This window comes from Hyperoodon ampullatus, assembly GCF_949752795.1.
Source record: "Hyperoodon ampullatus genome assembly, chromosome: 7".
In the NCBI taxonomy this organism is placed as follows: domain Eukaryota; kingdom Metazoa; phylum Chordata; class Mammalia; order Artiodactyla; family Ziphiidae; genus Hyperoodon; species Hyperoodon ampullatus.
Window position 1 is genome coordinate 23,034,425 of NC_136920.1, and position 11,297 is coordinate 23,045,721.

Below are 11,297 nucleotides of genomic sequence, written 5' to 3' on the forward strand. Positions count from 1 at the left end.
AACAGACACTAGGAAATGATTGCCTCCTATGTCCAGATCTCTAATTCACACTTCTACATGACGGGTTCAAAACCTACCTTCTTCCTTCTGCACCTGAAAGGAATTCCATTAAATCTTTGGGTCAGAAGGAAAAGATGAGCTATCAATATATCAGAGTTTTTGACAGCTTTTCCACTTGTATAAGCATTTCAATCAATTTTAAATCAGAGAGACATTAAAGCAAACCTCTTTCAGCTTCAATTTGCCTCTGCAGTGGTGGGTGCCCTGTCTGATGTTTACAGTTCACAGTCTGATAATAAAGGATGATTTTAGCACCTTGCTTCTCTCTATACATTTTTCTAACACCTTCAGCAATTTCATTAGAGTTGTTTTTTAAGATGACAATTAAAAGAAAATGAAAAGCTCAGGAAGCCGTCTGAAGCACAACAAAAAGGAAATGTAATCTAATTTTGGAAAAGCTGATTTTTTAAATTTTGCTTCTTTCTGACAATTTCATTTATTTTCTACTCAAAAAATTCCAGGTAAACTTTAGAGGGCCTTTTACATTTTCTGCAACCACTCTACAGAGAAGATATTCTCCAGCACATTTCCTGTAATAATCTTCCCCCCTCACCCTATTTTTACCATTCAAAAAATAACACTCCACCAAATAACTCTACCTTATTTGTTTGCCCCAAATGACTTTTACTTGGATTTATCTAGTTCATCATCCTAGTTCCACTGTCATTCTATAAAACTGATTAAAAGTGTATCCAAGCTCTATTGCCATTTAAAAGAAAATTAGGTTAGCATAACAAGGATCTTATTATAAAGACATTTTGTCAGTAAAATATTTTGTTTAAAGCAGTCTCTTTCAACACCCCATGAAACATAATAAGATGTAGCAGGTTTGAATTTTTTCTTCAAGTGAAGAATAATTTCTTATGGTAAAAATATATGCTAAAAATAGCATACATTTAATTGGCTTGAAAATCTGATTGTCTTATTGTCTCTCAAAATTCTCCCTTGTGTGAATGTAGGTGGTATCATGGTGACCAAATATGGAAGGAAGCAGATGATTATCAATCAGTAGGTAATAATATCACATTTTAATACATAAATCACAACCATATGTTGGGAAAATTATAATGACAAGCAAACATTTTTTTTTTCATCTAATTAGAACTTTGTAGAAATCAGACCACACTTAAGAATCCGTGTGCCATTTTGGGTACTGATTTTAATGAGTCATTTTCTAATTACAAGTGATGGAACACCTACTGAATATAGTTTAGGAAAAAAATTCATTGGCTTTTAAAAAGGTGAGCCCCAGGGCTCAACTTGATTGCCAAGTTCTAGGTCAACAATGTCACAGGGCATCTTTCTCTCCAGACCTCAACTATACTAATTTCTACTGGTCCTCATTCTCTACAGTTTCTTCTCCTGTGGCAGCAATAGCAGACCATTCGAGCAGTAACTCACATCCTTTTACCTCATCAATTCCTTCAGAAAATGGATTTCTCTATCTCAAAGTTTATATAATTATCACTGGGAAACCTGACTGGCTCTGCTTGAATGGATTACCATAGACATAGAAAGGGATCCTCTTTGGGTCAGCTTGAGCCTGCATGATTGACAGCTCCATGATGTCTTTCTAGAGCACTTCTCTCTCCAGAGCCTGAAGAAGATGAGAAAAAAAACATTACGGTCGAAAAAACCAGAGCTTCCACCATCTGCAGAGCTTTTATAAACAAGCATTACTCATATGGGTGTGCATTTCTGGTAAAGTAGCAGGAATAGTATGGCCACATACATAAATAACCCAGGGAAGAAAAATTTTGGGAAAAATATGATAGCTTTCTTCATGTATGCAATCATTTAATAAGTATTTATAAGTTATTATATAGCAGATTCTAGGTTAAGTACAAAGAATATAATGCCACAAATAGGGGAAAAATAGTTATTGCCCTTTTGAAGGACCAAAAGGAGGGAACATTACAATTGTTCTGCAGAGTTTATATGGTAGAATTAGAAAGCAGTGGGTGTGAGACATAGGAAGATAGACTTTCATTTATTCTTGGGAAATGTGTTTCAACAGTAACAGATGTTCTCCACAGACATAGAATATATGGCATTTTTCTGGTCCTCCAAAAGCTATGACTTCTCTCTGAATCCATTCTGTGACTTCTCCCTGAAGTTCAGTATGTATCACCAACACTCCTAGGTGAACACTTTTTTTTCCTAGTAATCTGATTCTATCTCCAAGTTTAAAACTTATCTAAATGTTGACTTGAATTCCAATTCCATTTTTCCTAATTATCTATGAAAATCTTCATTCAGATACTATTACATAAAAGCCGATGTGTTCAGAATTAAACAGTGTTTTCCTCCCTGTTTCTTCCTCCTAAAATCCTTCTTCTATCAATGGTATCATATTCACACTAATTCAGATTTCTCACTTTCATCTTCATATCTTTCCTTTTCCTGAATTTGTTATTATTCAATAAATCAAGAACCACTGATATTTTCAGTCATGATTTATACATTCATGAAAACCAGAATCAAATGACTACCTTCCTTTTCATGTACCAGATTCTAATATTAAAGACATTATTTTAGCTTAAGTGACAGATTTTTATAATTGTTTAAAACAAGGGCTTATTTGTCTAATAGTGTAGCCCATGGAAGGAGGCTTTGAATAAACATCAATGAATGCTTTGATTCTAAAAATAGAAAAATTAATAACATATAACATTCATAAACAACCATTCCTGGATCTTACAGTTATCTCTTTAACATATTATAGATAAATTGAAGATAACTGGTCAAATCTCTAGACCAAATCATGGTGGAATTTAATACCATATCAGCTGGCTTCTTTTGATATACAGTCTTCCTGAAAATCCTCATCTTCACCAATGTGTCTTGGTATATGTTTTAGAATTTTTGTGCTGATGTTCATGAATTGTTACCACATCTTAAACAAGGATGTGCATTTGTACCATGATTTATTCTACATGCAAAGATTGTTTCCTTTGAAGTGTTTTGTTTCCAGTAACTTCAACAATGATCTTCATTCTCTCAGGCATTCAGTTGTTCATTATGCTAACTCTAAATTTTCTTTGTTATTAAAATAGTTCTGATTTACTACATCAAGTTTCTGCTCAGCATTCCTTTTCTTTACTTATTTTGAGATAGGCATTATATACAAACAAATTATAAATAACCTATTCATCTCTATATTAAAACATATATAATATTTCTTCCTGAAATCTAATTTAAATCTAGAGTTCTCTCAACAGTGGTACCTCTTAGAATTGCTGAGTAATCCTTTTAATATCAATACAATATAAAGAGAAATGATGATGGCGCTGATGATAAGGACCATAATAGCTCATCCTCACTGAGGGTTTCATATGTGCCAGGCTCTATGCTTTTCATGAATTAAATAATTTAATCCTTACCATGACACTAAAAGATAGATCATTATCTCATTATTCAGATGAGAAAACTGATGGAGTAAAGGTATTAACTAACTTATTCAATATCACAAGACTAAAAAGTGGGAGTGGGATTTGAACCCAGGCAATCCACCTCCAGACTCAATCCAGGCTCCATCATTGAGTGGTCACATACCAAGAATTTAGCATCCATTATCTCAAGCATTCAGAGTTTTATGAAGTATAAGTAGCATTCTTAAGAGAAAAATCATATTTCCTTGGTAGCACAGAAATTGTGAGGAGGACATGGGGTTCAAATTCAGTTATGTCTGAATCTAATGTCTTGGGTCTTGATCACTATGTTATATTTCAAGTGAATACAGTAATAGCATTTTGAGCAATTTGGAAAAATACAAAAATTGTGATTAATGAAGGATAAAATATAACATGAAGACAGTTAATGCATAATAGTATGCAAATTGTTAAATTACTTTCTCTATAATGTTCTCCCCAAACAGAAATGCAAATATTGTCTTTTATTGTTCTCATTAATATTATCTTAGTGTAAGACAGTTTTAGTTTACTAAATTTATTATTTATTTTTTTTCCATACTGTTAAATGCCTCTATCATTAGTGATGTGGGAAAGAAAAGGCCTCCAAATCATGGCAAATGCTATGGTAATGAGAATTTTGTACAGTGGGCTGAAGGGGCAAAATTCCAGTTTTTTTCTCCATATACTTTTACTAAGGGCTTACTTTTCTATGTCTGTAATTGTTATAAAATACATTTTGTGTTAAGAAAATACAAAACACCTTAGAGTGTTTGGGGTTATCAGATGCAAACTATTGCATATAGAATGCATAAGCAACAAGGTCCTCCTGTATAGCACAGGGAACTATATTCAATATCCTGTGATAAACCATAATGGAAAAGAATACAAAAAAAAGAATATATATATATATATATATATATATATATATGTACATATATATATGTATGACTGAATCATTTTGCTATACAGCAGAACTTAGCACATTTTAAATCAACTATACTTCAATTCAAAAATTTTTTAATTAAAAAAACATTTTATAGGGACTAATCCCATTGCTAGCCTGTACCTAAATAATACCTTTTAACAATGCATGACGAAAAGTTAGAACACATGATGACCTCCCCAAGATATCACGTTCTAATCCCTCTAATTTGTAAATGTTATCTTATTTGGATAAGGGATCTCTGCAAACGTGAGTTAAGGATATTGAGAAGAAGAAACTACCCTGGATTACTTGGCAGAAAGTAATGTGAAGATGCAGGCAGATATTGTAGTAATGTGAGCTCAAGCCAAGGAAGGCTAGAAACTATTAAAAACTAGAAAAGGCAGAAACAGAATTTCCCTTAGAGACTCTGTGGAGATTGTGGTCTTACCTTGATTTTGGAATTCTAGGCTCTGGAACTGTGAAAGAATAAATTTATATTATTTTAAGCCACCAAATTTATGGTAGTTTGTTACAGCAGTCTCAGGAAATAAATACAGTGCTTAAATATCACTTAAATGGTCAAAAGGTATAGTAAAGAGAAAAGAGAGCAGATGGCAGCAAAGATAGGTAGTAAAATAGATGTTCAGATTGGGTTCTCTGTGTATCTATTTTGACTTGGAACCCAAAAGAACAGGTGAAAACTCCCTCCATATTCTAATGTGAAATGCTTGTCATCTCAGCAGTTCTTACAAAGAGATGGTCAAAAACCAAGAGAGAGAAAATGGTTTCTGATGATAGTTTGATATAGAATCAGACCAATCTTTCATTAAGGACATAGTAGGAGAACTATGACATATAAATTTACAGCATAGAAGCAGGTATGAATGGTCAGTGGGGGGACAAAATAAAGGATTGCCTTTTTCTGATAATACCCAGCATATCCCACTTGTTTGATGTAATTGTTGAAATGATGGTAAGTGAGGAAGATTAACCCACCATCTGGCTATCAATGGTCTATGTTATGACTATACCAATTGAAGTGAATATTCCCAGAAAAGAGGTACTTATACTGCATTGAAGTTCTATATGCAGCCTTCTTGATATCCTGTCATCTGCTGATGTAAACAAGAGCTGTCCAGATTTATTCTGCAGTAGAGAGCACTGGATTTAAGAATCCAAACTAAATTTCTTTTACCCTTTCTTTCTACTTCTTATTCTGGAGGCTCATAGTAAAGAGTCACTGTAAAGTATTCACTATAAATTGTGTCTATCAATCTATATCTGTCCATCTATTATCTATCTATCTATCTATCTGTCATTTATCTATCTACTACTATCATTTGTCTACCTCTATCTGTATCTTTCTCTCTTCCCTTTTCTCTCCTCCAACCACTTTCCTTTTAACTATGTATAGAGAAGTTTGCAACTGGACAAGATGGCTTTAATGTTCTCTCAGCTTGACTAAATTTTAGACAGGCCTCTTCCTAACTCTGGCTCCTGATCTCCCTTTTCCTAGACTGTTTTATTTGTAATTGTAAGATTGTTCTCTATTACTCTGAGATGCAAAATTTTTAAAAGCCTTGTTTTTAAAACCCAGGAATGTCTTTCTCTAGGACCTGGGAGTCATCCATTTGAAATGTAATCATCTAGGCAGATAAAGCCTCTATCTTCTATCCTCTGTGGGTAAGTAGGACCCTAACTTGGGTAGATGCCTCACTCCAAGTAGTAAAACTACCTCCCGCCATGAAGATAGGAGAAAGTTGATTTTTCCTATGGTTAAAGCCAATTAGCAAATATGGATGTGTCTAAGAACTTCCAAACTTATCTTCATAAAAATGCTCCTGCCCTTTGTTTCAGAGGAGTTTAATTCAGGCTGAATTCTGAACTCATCCCTCTCCTCTACTGCAATAGCCTTGAATAAAGTCTTTCTTGCCTGTTTAATATTGTCTGGTGGAACTTCTTTTGTTTTGACACAATACAGGAAGAAGCCAAGTAGTTACCTAAGTAGGTGTTTTTTTGATTTTGGTAAGTGCAGTCTATTTTGTAACTATGAGGGAAGAAAGTAGAAGCTGAAGGCACGGGTAATAATTTAAAAATTTTCTGAGCGTAAGTAACAACATATTTTCTAGAAAACCCTACTTAAGGTTCTGCTCATATATCGGCTTTTAAAAGACTTTTTTTTTTTTTTTTTGGTGAAAGCAGACATTTTATTCATTTAGTAGTTTACTTACTTAAAAAAAGGTCAAGACTCAGAGTGACCATCTTGAAATTTTGGTTAACAATGTAATATAACCATACTTTTTGCTCCTCAGTGAAGACCAATTTAGTAATGTTATAAAACAACTGGGAATGACTTCATCATCTTTCAAGATGGGAAAGAATGACAAATATATGGATCAATAATTCACATAACAGACGGTAGGAATTTTCCAGGCTTTGTGAAGGCACCATGTATATCTTTTGACCTCTGCCCTGTTTTAGCCTTATTCTTTAAAATAAAAGTTCATTTAAAAAATATTATAGGGGGCTTCCCTGGTGGCGCAGTAGTTGAGAGTCCGCCTGCCGATGCAGGGGACACGGGTTCGTGCCCCGGTCCGGGAAGATCCCACATGCCGCGGAGCAGCTGGGCCCGTGAACCATGGTCGCTGAGCCTGCACGTCCAGAGCCTGTGCTCCGCAACGGGAGAGGCCACAACAGTGAGAGGCCCGCGTACCGCAAAAAAAAAAAAAAATTATAGAATTAAGACAACTCTAGTCATGGAAAGGACGTTAGAGATAATGTAGTCTCAATATTTTCCTGGGTAAGAAAGTTGAGCTTCATAATGTAAGTGACTTGACACAGATCACGTTACTAATGGAGTCATGTAGTCTTTGGACTGGATTCTGTTATATTTCACTTCTGCATCTGCAGAATGCAGAGTCCACTGCATTTTGAATTTTAATCTCCCTTTGTATATCAGTTTACTAATTCATCATTTCAATATTTTTAGTCTTATTTTGGGTTGTCTTTAATATATTTACATTGTTTTGATATTTATGTACTACAGTCAAAGGCAGCATTTGTGAATCAGACCATTTTCACACTGTCCTACACTATTGAAGAGTGCAGTGTTTGCAATTAAACAGCTGCCTTGTTTCAGCCCAGAGGCAGCTAAACTTCTGTGATGACTAAGATGATCCCTGTTTATGTGACTTGTAATCAATTTGTAATTTTGGTTGAGTGCAATGAGACATTTGCATGAAAGCCCCAGATAGGCCACTGCTGTGCCCGGAGGCTGGGATTTGCAGGCAGTCCTCTGAAAGCGTCTTGTCTGCAGGAAATACAAATGAGGGTATTTTCCTCAACAGCAGAAATTAAACTGCAGGAAATCTTGTTTACACAGTTATATTTTAAGACAACAGCACTCAAAATGTCAGTCATGATTAATCATTATTATTATGATTGTCATCTTCAATCTATGGTTCTCTTTCCACTACTCTGAAAAATAAACCTAAGAAAAAGACAGGATACATGTTTATAATTCTGAAAAAGTGTGATTAATGTCCTCAGGTCTGCAAGTGGAATAAGACCAAATGGTAAAACTTATCTTCATATTTGATAAATTATAGCTCTGTATATAGTAATATGATATCCTTAAGCCTCAGTTTTCTCATCTGTAAAATGGAGATAAAAAGTCTCATCTAAATCACTGGATTTGTGACCAGCATGTAATATAGTATAGCTGAAAAAATATAAGCTATGAAAATAATATTGGCAGTATTATGAATATGTCTCTGAAATGGCTAAATTATGACAGTCCTAGAAATGGAAAATACAATTAATCATCCTTTAAGCAAGAAAGTATTGACATCGGCATTAAAGTGCATATATTATAATGATTATTCAGGTTTGAAAACATTGGATTATTTTTATTCTATTTGGATTGTTAGATCTACTTTATATGGGTTGAGTAACCCTTTAGATTTGTTGCTAGACTGCACTGTTTGGTCTGTTAAGCACTAACAATTTCTCTTTATATATTAATATCTCTGTGGTGGGGCGGGGAGAGTGTGTGTGTGTGTGTGTGTGTGTGTATTAAAATGGTGGTTTTAATTTTATTTAAAAGGTTCTCAGATCTGGAAATACTCAGCAGTTTATTTGGTTTACCTTTTCAATTAATGCAGGAAATCCCAGCACTTACTTATAACATTTATTGATCATTTACTATGTTTCATATTACATTATATTCTGACTTCTACTTAAATTTTTTCAGGAACCAAATATTATTATTTCCATAATAGTACTAATAGTACTATTCGTTTGCAATTCAGAGAAAGTGTTTATTTCTGAAACCCAATACATATCCTAACACATGTTTTATAATGGTTGGATGAATCCACTGTGGATTCAATAACAATTTAAACAAAATAAAAGAAAGAAGGAAAGAAAGATTTATTTGGATTTCAGTGAGAGTATTATGTCTGGACTGATCCTGCAAATCTGAATGAGTCAGAGCTAGAAAACCATAATTAACATATTTTCCCTTGTTAGACCAAAAGAAAAGTAAAACAAAATTTAATTTTTTATAACAAAGGGGACTTTTCCAGGCTGTTATGCATTCCCTAGTACTCTGAATGCTACATCCCAGTACCTGTGTCACCGTACAATAACTGTTTCCTGTGTCACTGTACTATGACTTTCCAAAGACCTTGATTGGTTCATAAATTGTGTGAGAGCTAAGAAGGTTCACAGAACCAGGGAGTCTGGCAGCACAGGGTGTCACTTATGCCCCACATTGTGTTGATTGTTCAGGAAAGAATTAAAAGAGCCAAAAGGAAATCAACTAATTTTCAATTCCTACCTTATCTGTATTGAAAAATGAAATGCTTTTTTCCCCCACACCAGAGAAACCATATTATGGTCTTAAAGTTCAGGATTCTATAGTCAGTCTATGAGTGGATGTAATGAGATTCTAAGTTGTGAAAGATTCAGGATATGAGCTCCTTTGATCCCATTAGAATTTGAAAGGTTTAGCTTTCCAGCTCAGACCTAAGAGAGCCAGGGTTTATTTCCTTTGCTCGGCTGAGAACTTGACTGACACTAGCAAATTTCTTCCTGTAGCTATCAGTTTGGCTTTCTTAGACTTTCCTTTGTCTTAAACCTTCTTAACCTTATCCACTAGACATTCACATATTTTATGAGGGCAGAGTCATATGGACCTTGCTTATCATTATATCCTTGGGCTCTAACATAGTGCTGAGCACTGAAGATATGTACATTTGAATAAATGAACAGATTAACTTAATATCCAGTACAATCAATTGGATGTTAATAGGAGGGAGGAAATAAGGACACTCAACATTTAGGTCAAATTGAACTGAAAGATTTGAAGCATATGAGAGGGAAAAGGCCTTAGCTATGTGAATATGGAAATATGGAAACCTTAAATTGGAAGACCTAATAATTTGTGCTCCAAAACAGAAGGCTTCTGAGAATGAAAGAGGTTGCTTTCTGGATCAGCCACTGGAACGGGAGTCATAAAGCCTGACAGTTTGTGGTAAATCAGGAATTATGGGTACTCTAGATATAGAAGAATTCATTTGTGTCCAAAAGAGGGAGTAGAGTCCTTAAATTTTTATTGAGTATCGATTCTATACAAGGCTCTGTTCAGTATTGTTAAATAGAATTTGTTAAATTCCAATAAAATCAAAAGGGCTTAACCAAGATCTTGTCTCACTGACAAACTATGAATCACAAGCTGTTCAATAAAAGCTTACCTTCTGCAAAGAAAAACTATCAACTAGGCGATAAGTGAGAGGATTAATCTCAGACATACTCATAGGTCTGATGCATAGTTCCCAGGCTCATAGGACAATATGATCATTCCAGGAAGCATTACAACATAATTTGGGGCTCAAACTTTCAAACTAAAGTAAACATAACCATCATAACCTTAAAATTTTGACACCAACTATTTTCATCCTTTAATTTTTTATCCTCTGGAAATAAATTCAAAATGAATCTCAAGAATAATTTATTTTTTATTGATATATAAAATATATACATCTGGAAACTATTCTATAGTTTGCAGTAGGAATTTTCCCATTGTTGAAGTTTATGCTTTTTATTTTCTTGATAATATAATAGAAAATGGATCTGCATATACACTTCTTACTGAAGCCTTAATACTTAGGGGGAAAAAAAGCCACTGAAAATATTTAAAGCATTTTAAAAAATATTAAATGGACAACTAAAGTCACACATGTGTGGCATCTACAAATGTACCTCTAGTACCACTTTGTTGGGTACTTGAGGGGAAGGGTGATATAAGATTCACCATTTCATGCTCTAGCTTTTCTTCAGTTTGAATTAGTGTTTTTTTTCCCAGAGCATAAGGTGACTGTTTCTCTTGGTTTTTCATTGACAGTACTGGTTGATACCTGTTTTCCTGGTTTAATTTTCAACAGTGTCACTTTTAGAAGATAAATTAAATGATACCCCCTACTAGTTGAGCCTGTCAACTAGTGGACAGACAATAAATGACTGTGGCATGAATTAATAACTACATGTCACATAGAAACTCTGTTCTATGTCAATAGTCTTCAAATAGTATTCTTTTATCAGTAAAGTTAGAAAAAGTCCACACTTTTGGGATAGTACTAATAATCTACAAGACATAGTCCTCCAAATAACTCATTCCATACATGATGGAAGGTGGGTTTCTATTAAATTAGGATGCCTCCCAAATCAGTAAGAAGTATCCCTCATATTAATTCAATGAGAATTAATTAATTAATAAAAATGCTATGTCAATTTGTGCTACTTTGGTCAAATTAAGAAGTGAGTTCCCAAACTGATGAGTAAGAAGGCAGTGGTGATGATTGTCGTGGGTGTTAGAAAAAGAAAAGTTGAAGAAGATG